The sequence below is a fragment of the Amblyraja radiata genome, chromosome 29 (assembly GCF_010909765.2).
Source record: "Amblyraja radiata isolate CabotCenter1 chromosome 29, sAmbRad1.1.pri, whole genome shotgun sequence".
Classification (NCBI taxonomy): Eukaryota; Metazoa; Chordata; class Chondrichthyes; order Rajiformes; family Rajidae; genus Amblyraja; species Amblyraja radiata.
Window position 1 is genome coordinate 14,678,245 of NC_045984.1, and position 14,846 is coordinate 14,693,090.

The window sequence follows — 14,846 nt, forward strand, 5'->3', positions numbered from 1 at the left end:
TATTGGGAGTTGAGGGAGCTAAAGTAAAGACATTTCCACAACGGATTATGGCCCAAGATCACTAGCTGCACAACCTTGCTGACTGCCCTGTGCACACATACCCTCATCCACACAATCACTGATGCAGGCAATGTCGGACCTTGTTGCCTACCCCTAATTGTCTTCTGATACCACTGTAATTCTTCTGGCGAGGGCAGTCCCGAAAGAGACATTCTCGGGTTTTGACCCTGTGACAACAATGCGTTGCAGTATATTTCCAAATCAGGATACATCTGGACATTAATCGTTTGTGGGTTTAGAAAGTGCTGAAAAAAAAGTTTATCTTATAACTGTTACATACGTCAGTGATGGTGGTGAGGGGAGTGATTGGTTAAAGTGGGGGAGCCCTTCAGGAAGACTGCTTTTGTTGCTATTGCTATTGTAGCAGCAATTCATTCAAACAATTGTAAAGCATTCTGTCTTGTTCTTTCTAGATAATGAAAATGGTTTAAGGACTTGAAGCAACTCACTCACAACAAGTTACTCAGCTTCCAGCCTGGAAGGATATTGGCTGTTACGTTAGAGATGATTTCCAAATCCACTGAATATCAAATAGGTGCTCGGACTCTCTTTTATTGGACGTCGTCTTAGCCTGACATTTGTGTGACATAAATATTAATTATCATATCAGTCTATGTCTGAATGTCGTCTGCACTTGATACATGTAACTATATTGTTATCTGAGGAATTATCAATGGAACAGTAAACTGTGCAATCAACAGTAAATGTCCTCCCATCCAATCTTTTGGTGGAGAGAAGGTCAATGATGCAGCTGCTGAAGAGATTGGGGTTAGGACCTTGTCCCGCAGTGAAAATTTGAGTCTGAGATGCATATCTGCTGACAACTAAAGTCACCTTCTTTTGTGCCAGTCATTAGTCCAGCCAGTGGAGAAGGTTCCCTCGGATCCCATTAATTTGATTTTATAGTCCCTTTCCTTGATGCTTGTAAAACGCTACATCAATACTAGATATGGTACCATTGGACCCCAGCTCCTTTGAGCATGTTTAAATGAAGGCTTCATGAGGTTTGTGGCCTAACACTCACCAACTTTCCCCAGATTCTTCCACTCACCCGCATGCTAGAGGCAATTTATAACGGCCATTTAACCCACAGACCCGCTCGTCTTTGGAATGTGGGAATAAAGTGTAGCATCCGGTGAAAACTCATCTGATTCACCACAGATGTGATGTTCCCACTTTGATGGGTTCCACACTGATCCTCCTGCTCCAAACACTTTAAGATCCTTGTTTTGTATTTCAAATGAATGAAAGTGCCACTGAGGTAGACAACGTTTCCATTCAAACAAAAAATTCTAATCTGCCAAGTTAATACACATTAACTGTCAATAAGTAGGATTGTAGCTGCGATCATAATATTCCAGGACCACATTCCAACCAGCCACAATATTTTCCCCAATTTGTATTTTCAGCCCATTGAATACAATCGATCTCAATCTCACGGAAGCTCGGCCACCACTCTTGGGAATCAAATCCTTCAACTGGCAGTTCATTTTCATGCATTTTTTATATGAGGGAAACTTTGTGACATTATAATTGAATTTAGTTACAGAACAAAGGATTCAATCAAGTGCACATTTGCCAGGCCACTCCGTTTGCTGACACGGTTTGTAGATTTCTTGGTAAGCTGGTTGATGTGGAAGGGGAGAGAGCGACAGCTGTGAAACATTGACTGCACTAACCTGATCATTATAAAGCACAGGATCAGGGGGTCAGAGCATCGAGCTGCGAGTTCTGCAGATTGGAAAGCGTTTTTGAACTCCCTGCATTTTTCCAATTTTCTCCTCAAAGTTATGCACTTCCTTCTGACTGCCTCTCAGGCATTGGGATCACCCAGGTTCATTACAGGAAAGATTGGAAAATTTGGAGAGGGTGCAGAGGAGGTTTACCAGAATGCTGCCTGGATTGAAGTGTTTCAACTATGGGGAGTGGTTGGATAGACTTGCATTGGTTCCTCTGGAACATCGGAGGTTGGGGGACAGACTTGAAAGAAGTATATAAAATTATGAGAGGTATAGATAGGATAGACAGTAAGAACCTTTTTTCCTGGGTGGAAATGTCCAACACCAGAGGGCATAGTTATTTGGTGAGAGAAGGTAAGTTTAATGGATATGCGTGGCGTGAGTCTTTTACATAGAGAGTGATGGAGGCCTGGTATGCATTGGCAAGTGCAGTGGTGGAGGTAGTTACAATTGTGGCAATTAAGAGACTTTAGGGAAGGCACGTGGAACTGCAGGGAATAGAGGGATATGGATCACGTGCAGCCAGATGATATCAGTTTAATTAGGCATCATGCTCAGCAGCAACATTGTGGGCTGAAGGGCCTGTTCTTGTTCTGTTCTGTGTTCTGCAGCATGACAGTCAGGGAACTGAGGGATAAAGTCAGGTGCTTTTCCAAGCTCTTTCGCTCTCGAGGAGAAATGGAATAGGTGATATTTCGGGTCAAGACCCTTCTTCAGACATCCTTTGTCATCTGGCTCTGTCTGACCAGTCTTGTAAAGATGAAGGTAGACAAAAATGCTGGAAAAACTCAGCGGTTGAGGCACCATCTATGGAGCGAAGGAATAGGCGACGTTTCGGGTCGAGACCCTTCTTCAGACCACAGTGATCAGTCTGAAGAAGGGTCTCGACCCAAAACATCGCCTATTCCATCGCTCCATAGATGCTGCCTCACCCGCTGAGTTTCTCCAGCATTTTTGTCTACCTTTGATTTTTCAAGCATCTGCAGTTCTTTCTTAAACAGCCTTGTAAAGACAATCCCATTTAAAGGTAGTGCTCACATTTCTATTAATGGCTGTTGTCTAAAATGGGGACAAAGATTACACTGAGAATTGTACTGGACATGGTGGATCAGGCCCTTTGGCCCATGATGTCTGTGTCAATCATAATACCATTTTAAACTGCACATCAGTCTACACCTGGTACATATATATCTCCATTTCCTAGCTGTTCATGTGTTTGTCTAGATGCCTCTTAAATGTTGCTTGTGAATCTACTATCATCATGTCACAAAGAATGAGAGGATTATTGGGATGTTGATGGTGTTCTTTTAGCTACTTAGCCAGACCTGGCAGAGAAAGACCTGACAGAACTGTGCAGGCAGTAGATTACCTCAATACAGCTGTGGACGAGCAGGAGTCCTGAGTTTCAGCGGCTCCAGAAGACATATGGAAAGCACCGAGAGGTAGAGGAGCTTGCAGGCCGCAACAAAGGTCATTAGCTTTTTCCCCAGTCTGGGAATGATCTTCTTTATGTTGCTCATTTCATCATATTATCCCTTACCTGCCAGGATTTATGTGCCATTCTTCATCACCCGAGTCATAGAGTGATACAGTGTGGAAAGCGGCCCTTCTGCTGAACTTGCCCACACCAGGCAACATGTCCCAGCTACACTAGTCCCACATGCCTGCGTCTGGTCCATATCCCTTCAAACCTTATCCATGTATCTGTCCAACTGTTTCTTAAATGTTTGGATAATCCCAGCCTCAACTACCTCCTCATGGAGCTTGTTCCATACACCCACCACCCTTTGTGTGAAAAAGTTACCTCTCAGATTCCTATTAAATCTTTTCCCCCTCACCTTAAACCTATGTCCACTGGTCCTCGATTCACCTACTCTGGGCAAGAGACTGTGCATCTACCCATGATAAGTGATCTTTCCGGAATAGATTAATATTACACAATAACATTGAATAATATTGCATAATAGATTGCACTAATGTCTTGGTAGTCTTTCGGTAATCTTTTTCTTTCATGGTCGAATTTATACTACTTCCCAGCTTCACTCCAGAATTTGTGTAATTTCTGTACATTTTATGTTTTGCGTGTTTGGCAACGATCCTTCTCCAAGGATTCTTCAATTCTTCTATGCCACTTGTTTTGCAACATGTAGTTTCTCTAGGTGTAATCTAAGGGCCTGAATTATGGGAGGAGGTTGTTCTTAGCCTTGTCCAGAAGTGACATATACCTGCAAAATGCCCTGTTGCTCAGTACTTGGCAGTGTGAGAATGGTTCCTACACATCACCTTCACACGGGAGGACATACTGTATGTTGCTGCCTTGAGAAGTGAAGGTAGACTTTGTCTCAAGAAGGGTCTCGACTCAAACGTCACCTATTCCTTTTCTCCAGAGATGCTTCCTGACCTGCTGAGTTACTCCAGGTTTTGTGACTGTCTTTAACTTCCATTCAGCTGGGTACTGGATTATGGACTCACTGAGTGTTCGGATGGTTAGTCTTATGTCCAAGAATGATGTTGAGATCCCTGAGATGGCAATACGCAGGCCACAAGTTGATCCCGTCCTGAGCATTTCCTCCAGTGCTTCCCTGATGATAGGGGCAACACTGATCCATGACATTTTCTTCTGTGGAAACCTGTTCTATTATTGTCTGCCAGGATTCAGTCTTTCAGTAAACATGCTGGAAAGGATTCCTCGGGATTCAAGGGCAACACTGTAGGTGGTGCACAGAGATAAAGTCTGTGCTATGACAGAGGAATTTGTTGAGTTAGAGGAAAGGTGCTGAGGTTGAGGATGTTAATTAAAATGTGAGCAAGTGTGGAAAAAACGGTGCAGGATGTCATAGTGTCATAGTCATAGAGTGATACAAATGGAAACAGGCCCTTCGGCCCAAATTGTCCACTCCGGCCGTCATGTCCCAGCCACACTAGTCCCACCTGCCAGCATTTGGTCCATATACCTCCAAACCTGTCCTATCCATGTAACTGTCTAACTGCTTCTTCAATATTGAGATAGTCCCTTACTCAAGTATCTCATCTGGCAGCTTGTTCCATATATCCACCAACCTTTGTGTGAAAAAGTTACCCCCTCAGATTCCTATTTAATCTTTTCCCCTTCACCTTAAATAGGTATGTTGCAAAGCCTACCTGAAGCGTCTTTGAAAATCTGCCGCTGCGGGTGTGCGCGATTTTGGCGCCGTTTAGAGGGGGCGGGTTTAAAACGCGATTTTCTCTAGGCTGTTCAAATCGAAGATGTTCAGCCTAGTTAATTATTAACGAAAAATCGCTGGAAGACCCCGTCGCAAAAGCTATTATTAGGTTTAAAGGCCTTGAATAATAGTTATAGTAGTTTAAAAATCAATCTCTAAACCCGCGACCGCCAGCAACCGCAGGGTCTCATAAAGCAAAAAGCAGAAGGTAGGTTGTATATTTTTACATTAAAAAGGGCTTCTAAAGATCCCTTTATACAAAGTTTAATATTGCGAGTAGCTCATTTTGGGCCCATTATATCGCGCAGTATTTTTCTGGGCATTTGGGGCACAAATCTACCACAATGTGAACGTTCTAAACCAGCGCGTTCCACAGGGACCCACTGGAAAGCTGATTTAAATGGGCATTTATTTACAGCAATTGAACACTGAATTCCTTCCATTTGGCCTATAAATTAATGTAAATGAGATTTAAAAATCATGTTTTATTGTGAATTATTTGTGAATATTATTTGGACATTTAGGCTATTTAAAAATGTTAATCATTTATTAAGAAATGGATAGATGTTTAGATCTAGTAATTGAAGTCTGAAATTAGCTACAATTAGGTAACTAACTAATTATATGCTTTAATTTCAGGTCATCCAAGTAAGATTATTTTATATTTGTTTCAGAATGCTTCAATCTATGATAACTGAAAATTTCATTCAGTTCTCTTAATTTTTAAGAAAGTTATGGGCTTTTGACTGTTCACGATCACAACTTTTTTGTTATGTCCATAGAAAATCAATAGGGAACAAGATGCTCATTTCCGAGTATGAAAATGGCCATAACTTTTTAAATACTTGAGATATGAAAGTGAATTAGGTGTCAAATTAAACTTATTTTTATGCTTTATCTGATGGGATAAATTACAGACTTGATTTTTAAAATCTCAAAATTTTGTAACATTGCTACCTTAAACCTATGCCCACTGGTCTTCGACTCACCTACTCTGGGCAAGAGACTCTGCATCTGCCCGATCTATTTCTCTAATGATCTTATACACCTCTATAAGGTCACCTCTCATCCTCCTGCACTCCAAGGAATAAGTCCAATGTTGATTATAATGTATTATGTCGATTATAGCTTCTCCTTTCTTGAGCACATTGCAAAGAATTAGTTATTCTAATTTTGCTTTGTGGGTACGCACAACATGGTTAGAACCAGATCTGCAGTTCCTTCCTCCACATATTAGGGCCTTAGTTGTGATAAGTAGGGAAAGTCAATGTCTTTCCATGACTAGTTAGATCATTATCATTGTTTTTGCAGTACTAGTCTTTCTTCCTACAGTGACAGAGTTGGCATTTGGTGTCATTGCTACCTTCAAGTGCCGAGGAGTATTTATAGATTAATGTTCTGTAAGTGTACAATAAAATATTGTAAAGATAATACTTAACACAACGAAAGCCAAACCTTACTTTTAATCTCTATGGTAACAAATTTCAAGAAGACAATACAGCCTACTGGATTCCATTCTAATTGGCACAGTGGCTGCAGTGTGCACCGGCTACAAAATGTGCTGCATTTACTTATCCAGACTCCACTGACAGTATAATTCAAACCCGCAACATGACCACCAAGGACATGGACAGCAGGTCCATGCGGACACCACCACCTGCACACTCCCCTCCAACTTGCACACAATCCTGACTTTGAAATGTATTACTCATCCATCATCATCACTGGGTTAAATTCCTGGAACTCCCTCTCCAATAGCACCATGAGAGTACATTCCCCACAAAAATGACTGCAGCAGTTTAAGAAGATGCCTCACTAGCGTGGTCTCAAGGGCAATTGGGGATGGGTGATAATTTTTTTTCAAATGTAAGAATATTACCATGGAAAGTTATATGTCAGTTAATTACAGTGCTAGCTGCAAAAATGCATTATCAAAATGCTCACGTATAGTAAATGTGGGATTGAACTGCGTGCTGTTGTTTGCATCACTGTTGTCCATTTAATTTGAACTCAAGGAAGAAGAATGATATCAGTGCTCTAATTTAAAGTATTTCTCACCGTTTTTGATCTAATGCCAGCAAAGAGTTCTTCAAGGTCACCTATAATTCATCTGCCACAGAAATATTAGCTAAGGAATGCTTCATTATTGATTAGAATCAAAGCGTAAATGTGCAGCTCATTTGCCTTTCATGGAGGAAGGCTGCAGGGAATGGGCAGCACTTGCTTTAGTTTCTAAATGCATCAGACTGTAAGGATGTATGCCAGTAATTTGTTTCCTGCATGAATACAGATCATAAGTGTCCCTTTTAATTATCATGCACCAATTTCTGTTAGCATGAAGGTAAGCCAAAATGTTAAAACATTTTAAATCATGTCTTACCCAAATGGAATCTGCTAAAATTTAATAGATGTCCTCTGATAGACAATAATTCTGATCAACTCTTGCTCCTCCTTCCACCACTTTAAGAATTAAACCTATTACTTTCCACTTAGTTTCGCAAATCTACTTTTGACGTCTGTCATATCTACTTCATTTTAAGTGATTATGATCATGATTAGACTTTTCTCTGTCTGAGCCAGCTTCCTCAACAGGATTGATATGTTTCTTCACAGAATAAATGGGCTGGGTGCAATATCCATCAATCCACCCATCTCTCCTGCTGCTTTCAATGTCTTTGTTCAGACATTGATCACACATGCTTCACACGCTGGCCAGTCCAACGCAACAGCTGACGGTTGGATCCGAATAACTAACTCTTCATTCCTTTCTTCCAGGAAGGGAAACCTTTTCTGGCTCCAAATGATAATGATTCAAAGACAGCGAATCATCTTGCCTCAGTTGTTGTCACAGTTGACGTTTGGCCGTAGCATTAAGCAACCCAGACCCACTCCAGAGAATATATAATGCAATACCTCACGCGGCCTCGGCTAGGCCAATGACATAATCAAGGACGAGTCGCACTCTGGCCACTCCCTCTTCTCCCCTCTCCCATCAGGCAAAAGGTATAAAAGTGTGAAAATGCACTACCAGATTCAGGGACAGTTGCTTTCCAGCTGTTATCAGGCAACTGAATCATCCTACCACAACTAGAGAGCAGTGCTGAACTACTATCTACCTCTTTGGTGACCCTCAGACTATCCTTGATGGGACTTTGCTGGCTTTACCTTGCATTAAGCGTTATTCCCTTACCATGTATCTAAACACTGTAAATGGATCGATTGTAATTATCTGTTGTCTTTCTGCTGACTGGTTAGCACGCAACAAAAGCTTTTCACTGTACCTCCATACACATGACAATAAACTAAACTGACACCATATAGATAAACTCGACTCTTCATTTCAAATTCCTAGCATCTGTAGTTTAGTGCCTTTTATCACTAAGGATATTCTGCATTGTCAAAGATGTCAATGTTCACACAAGATACTGAAAAAAGCCCTATAATTTACAATGGGTATTGAAGCATCCAATACACTGTTTGCAAAGGACAAAGCTCCAACAAGTGTGTATTTCTAAATAATCCTTAATGTATAAAGCTTCATTTCAAAACTATGTTTGAGGGCATTGAATTGTAGCTCTATGGTCCTGTCAGATAAGATACTCCTAGCACTCCCTTAGGAGCAGGTGGGATTTGATCCGTCAGCACTTAACCAGCTGCACTGAGCAGGAAATGACATTTGCCCACAGCAGGTCAGATCTTTATATAAGCTCTGATGCAATCAAAACTGAGCTGCAATTTGCTTGTCTGATGCCACCAAATTCCCAAGGATGCCGACTTATCAGAATTTTCCTGTGTCAAAACTTGGCTAGTTTTGACACTAAAATGGAAAGGCTGAAATTGTTGAATTCACTGTTGAGTCTTGGGAGCTGTAACAAGTTTGTATGGAAGATAAGGCAGTGTTCCTTTAGCTTGCATTGGGCTTCATTAGAATCATGCAGAAGGCCATAGACAGAGATGTCAAAGTGGAAGATTGATGGAAAACTACAAAGAATGGTTACTGGAAGCTCAGTTTTACTGACTCACAGAAGGGAAGTGTTCAATGAAGCAGTGACACAATGTGTCTTTGCATTGCCATCAGAGAGGAGGCCACATTGAACTTGAACTCAACAAAAAAGTGACCTCTAGAAAGGAGTGAAATCAGTTTCACACAGCGCTCCCCCGCTTGCCCTGGTCCCCGTCTTTGCGATGTGTGTGTGTGTGTGTGTTGCATTCTGACAGTCGCCGTTCCAGATCCCGGTTTTACAGGCGACTGCCAGCAACTTGACAGTCGCTGGCAGTCCACTGTAAAATCGCCCAAGTGGGACAGACCCATGACATTAACAATGGACCTCAGGAAACAATGAGCAGAAGTGATTATCGTGTTTAAATTCAAAGAGTGAAGGGTGGAATTTTAGTTGAAATCCACATGGAAGATCTCAGGTATTTGGGATGGAAAGTTGTGGCTGTGGAATTTGGTCAGGATCGTAACAAAAACAACGAGAGCAAAGAGAAACAAGCAAGATAAAAATCACATCAAAGAGATTCAACAATGATGCAACAGGATTAGAATGCTTGCATGTATAATGTGATTTGAGTGGGGAAACAGAGCGGCATGGGACCGCTTCATTCAAAAGTCGCATCAAATAATGTCAGTCTGTAAATATCGGAGTGCCTTGCTAATAATAGATCCATAACCATTAAAAAAGGATTGCAGACCGATGGTAAAGAATAGATATGTGCATCATGAGGCACTGGTACAATCTGTCCAAAGAGGCACTAGAGATTTGCAAGTACCCTTCAGGGCTTAGAAGGTGCAAAGAGATAGATATCCTGAAGAATGCCCCATGGAATCAATCAATGGCACACAGCAAGAAGTTCCTTTTGAACATAGCCTTGTTCTTCAGAAATTCCATTAACTGGCTCACAAGCAATGCGTTTCATTTAGAGAAACTTGAAGGATCCTGAACTGCGACCAGGGTGCATTCACACATTTAACTTGATACATTTGGCACATGGAGATGTGTGAAAGATATCCTCTCCCATGTAGGATAGAAACTGGGCAGAACAATAAACACCATTTGGGCAGCGGACATTGAGAAATGCATGTGAAGAACAGATTTTCACTTAACAAAGACATACCATTAAAAATGGAACAAGCAGCAGAAATCAGGTTGCCTTCAAATTGGTTTGTTCAGCAATGGTTCCATTTTCAAGGCGTTAATTTGAACGGAACTAGTGCGGAGACCAATCCAGTAAAATCTGGAACGTGTGTCTGATTGAAAGCGCAGGAAATTAGTTTGGGCATGTGACTGCTTTTCAGCTAATGATGTTTGACATGTATTGAATCCTAGATATTATTGTAGGCTTCGATGGCCTGACAATAAAAGCATGATCTAATGTTATATGTGTAATCTTTGTTCATCATTGTGCATTTTCACTGCTATTGAGTTTCATATGCATATATCAATTACTTTAGCATCACCACAAGAGCTGGAAAAGCTTATTGTGACACAGTTCAGAGTATTTCAAATAGCTTCTGTCAGCTATTTCTGCACAATTTAATCCAGTGTATATTGGTCTCTCATGTGCATTAATAACTACTGTACACACATGGCAAAGTGGAGTCAATTCACAGAACTGTCCTTTATTTTAACTGAGATGTGATTGAAAGCAGCTTACACCCCGTTTATCAATGAGAAAAATAAACCAGCCAGACCTATAACCAGGCAGCAGCCAAGCGTTAATCTGCCTTTTCTTCTCAGTTCTGAGCAAGGAATGCTGATCCAAAACGTGGACAGGTGCTACTTGACTGGCTGAGTCCCTTCAGCATTAGTTTATTTATTATTATTTATTTTTAAATTATTTTTTATTAGAAGCAATGTACATACATCTTAATCATGATATGCAACATAGTATGTTTCGTGTACAACTTCTTTTTTTTTTAAACTTTAACCAGTAATAGAAAAAGAAAAAAGAGAAAGAAGAGAAGGATGAGGATAGTAGTGAAGTGTAGTGCGCAATAGTTGACGTTAAATGAATGATGATGGTTAAGTAGACTGCGTGCTTGAGAGTGAAAAAAAAAGTCCCCAAAGAGAAGAGGGCCTTAAGAAAAGAAAGGAAATAAGTAAAGAATCCAAAGAAGGTAGAGCTAAACAAAAAAGAAAGGGAATGTGCCTAATTCATAACAATTCACACCCATCACCTAGTTCTAAAACACTTACTTTCCAGCATTACTGTTTCTCTGTGCGCTTTCTCTGGTATTGTTTCACTCTTTCTATAGCCATATAACCTTCTTTTCCTTTCTCTCTGTCATCTGCCTTTGTTTGAACTTTTACATTCTCTTGCTGCCTCACTTCCATTACTGCATTTCCACTAACTGATTATATTTTTGCAATATTTTTCTCTTTTCTTGCTTCTGACTTGTAATTCTCTGGATATGTCTGATTGTCGCCGGAAGCTTGCGTCCTTTTCAGGACAGACGATGACAGCGATGTCAACATTTGAAACATGGAAGATGGACACGAAAGAAGAAGACTGCTTACAAAATAAATATTTTGAATTGATGCCTTTTCAATAGATCTTTGAACTCAAAGAAAGGTCATTAAGCTGAAACATCCATTATTTTATTTTGCCCATTATTTGCACCCAGCTCACGATTCACCAAAACATTGGTTCCAGCTCAGTTTGTGTGCTTCCCATTCCCATTCCCATTCCCATTCCCAAGCCCAAAATTCACTCTTGTCTCTATGCTTCCCTCACTTCCTGTTTCTTTCTGCTTTCTTGTTTGATGTTTCTTCATTTCTTTATCATTATTCCACTCAAAATCAATTAGCCATGATGATATAATTGCTTTGACTGTCCATTCACTCCCTAAAAGCTATAATCCCATATAACATTAATAATGCTTAATGTTTTATGTGTCATTCCTAACTGTCACTGTCTGTCATGTTGTCACTTGCGGGCGGAGCACCAAGGCAAATTCATTGTATGTGAATACTTGACCAATAAACTTATTCATTCATTCATACTGTGCTCTCATCTACATGGGCATGCAATTTGAACAACATTCACCCTACAATTATTCACCACCTTCCCTTCTGTGAAACGCAGACACATGCGGACTTTGGTTTAAAGACAATGCATTCTCAATGTTGAACTGGAATATCTGTCCAAATTAAACCAATCAATGTGCAAGGAATGAGGGTTGAGAGTGGGGCAGTGGATGCAGGGCTAGAATATCATACATATCATATTCCCTGAGAAGAGGAGGAAGTTCTTTGTCAACGTAACAGTGGAGGAATTGCAAGAGGTGGCGGCAGAAGATAAAACCAAATGTACGGTCCACTCTCCAGGATTTGGTTCTGTAAATAAATTAATCAGGACAGGAAAGGTGAACACGGCACAACATTCACCTTCCTATCAACCCAATCTGCCCTCTACACTAACTTATGTGTGTATCTGCTGAAACACTGTAAGCTTAAGCTGAAGACACACACTGTCCTCTATGTACTTCACACTATCCAGAGACATATAAACATTTGTGTCAGCTATATGTTCTGCTATAGATGCCCCTCATGGTCACTGTTTAAAAATACATTGGCATCTATCAATACTAGCCTTGCCATTGTTCCTTCACTCACATCTCTCCCTCCTAGGATACTAGAGAGAGGCAGATAACTGGAGATGGCCCATTACTCAACAACCATTTGAGATCTGTGTAGGAAGGATCTGTAGATGCTGGTCCAAATCAGAAAAAGACGCAAAAAAGCTGGAGAAAGATCTCGACCCGAAATGTCACCAATTTCTTTTCTTCAGAGATGCTGTCTGACCCGCTGAGTTACTCCAGGTTTTTGCGTCAACCATTTGACATCTGCTGGGGCGGTGGCTATGGAGATAATGGATGGAAGGAAGCTCCTAGACTACCCAGTTAAAGAGGTCAATTATATCTGTCCATTTGGCATACGACACCTGCTCATGTGAACTCGAAGACAGCAGGTTGTAAACAATGTTCCAGTGCATAATGAAAACTTTAAGTGATCCAGCCTGTCAGTTCCAATTCATGTGGCTAATCTCCCACAGGGCTTTCATCATATCAGCAGCAGGCCAATACTTTCTCCCCTGCAGAAAAGGTCAGTAACTCTGAAGGTGCTTGACTCATGGCAACAATGGAACAACACAGATTCGCAATCTCTGCTGGGGTTCCATTAGTTGGATTTTCACCTGGTGACTCACATGTCAAAGTGGTGGAGGCAGGAAGAAGACTGGCAAGTCTGTGTTAGAGAGCGGACCCGCTCAGTTCAGCTGAATGCAGAAGTTTAGCAATGAAGAGAAAGGCTTGTACTTTGCACGCGTGATATCGGCCGCCATTGTAATTACATTGGCCTAACTGCCACAGTGAGGCCAAACACAAACTAGAAAAACAACACCACAACAGGAAGAACATTAAATGTTCTGCTTTTTAACAATTTTTGGTAAGGTGGGTCCCTTTTAAATAGCCGTGAAGCAGATTTAATGTGCATGATGAAGGCCAGCTTCACTGTGTCACCTATGGAACAGGCACCCGCACGTGGTGACATACAGCAATGTTTTGTACACCCTTGAATGCCACAGTCCACATCTCAGCTCCTCACAGGATAAAATGTGTCAACTGCACTGGAATCAAGGATAACATTTACAAGTCCAGATTCCAGATTTACAAGTCCAGATTTTCAATTCTATTTTTACATTTCATTGTTCCTGGTACCCACAGCCCACAAAAAAATATAAACCTCTGCAATCCAGTTGCTAAGCAAATGAAGTTAAAATAATGAAAACTTGTGCTTTTTTGTAAAGTTTATTAAATTTCACTTTCAACCTTAATCTTTTATTTATTTTCCAATATTTACATGTCTCTAAAATGTCAGCTAGAAATGTTTTTCCTTTTCTGAATGTATTTTTCTTTTGTGAGAATTCCTCAGTTTGATGCAAAGCTCAATGGCTCTTCTGCTGCTGTACATCAACACATTACAACACAGGAAGCCACTCAGCCCACTAGGTCCATGCTGATTCCCAACAGAGCAATCCCATCAGTCGCATTCCCCCTCCGTGTCTCCCTGTAGCACCACAACTTACACCCTCTGACAAGTCCCATTTGATTCTGTCACCACTTACCTACACTAGGGGTAATGTTGAATAGCCATTCAACCTTCCAGCATGTCTCTCAGATATGAAATGAAAATGGAAACATAAGAACATTAGAAAGAGAAGCAGGAATAGGCCTTTGAACCCTTCGTGCCAGCTCCACAATTCATTAAGCATGTGGGTGATCCACGACCTCAACTCCATTCTCCAGCTCCTTCCTCATATCCTGCGATTACTGGATGTTGAGAAATCTATCATCCTCACTTCAGGATGAACTCAATGACTGAATTTCTATAGCTTTTCAGGGTGGAAAATTCCAAATGTTCATCAGCCTCTGAGTGAAGAAATTCTCATAATTTCAGCTCTGAATGACCTCCCAAACTATGTCCGTTGGTCACTGGAAATGTCCTCTCAGTTTGTAGCCTGTCCAGTCCTTTAAGAATTTTGCAGCCTTTGATGAGATCACCTCTCATTCTTATAAATCGTACCAGAATGCTATCTGTGGAACCAGCCTGACTGAATTTGTTACCCTCTCTATGACTAGAACATCCTTTCTTACATAAGCAATAGCATAGTAGGAGGGACTGGCATTGAAGGTGGAACTACTGCGGCATCTTGGTTTAATGCTCATTTATTCAATCCCAACCATAATAAAAGCTAATATACTATTTGGCCACTTAACTACTTGCTACATTAGGCAGGAATCCACAATAAGAACATACAATCTCTACACAGACAGTAGCGG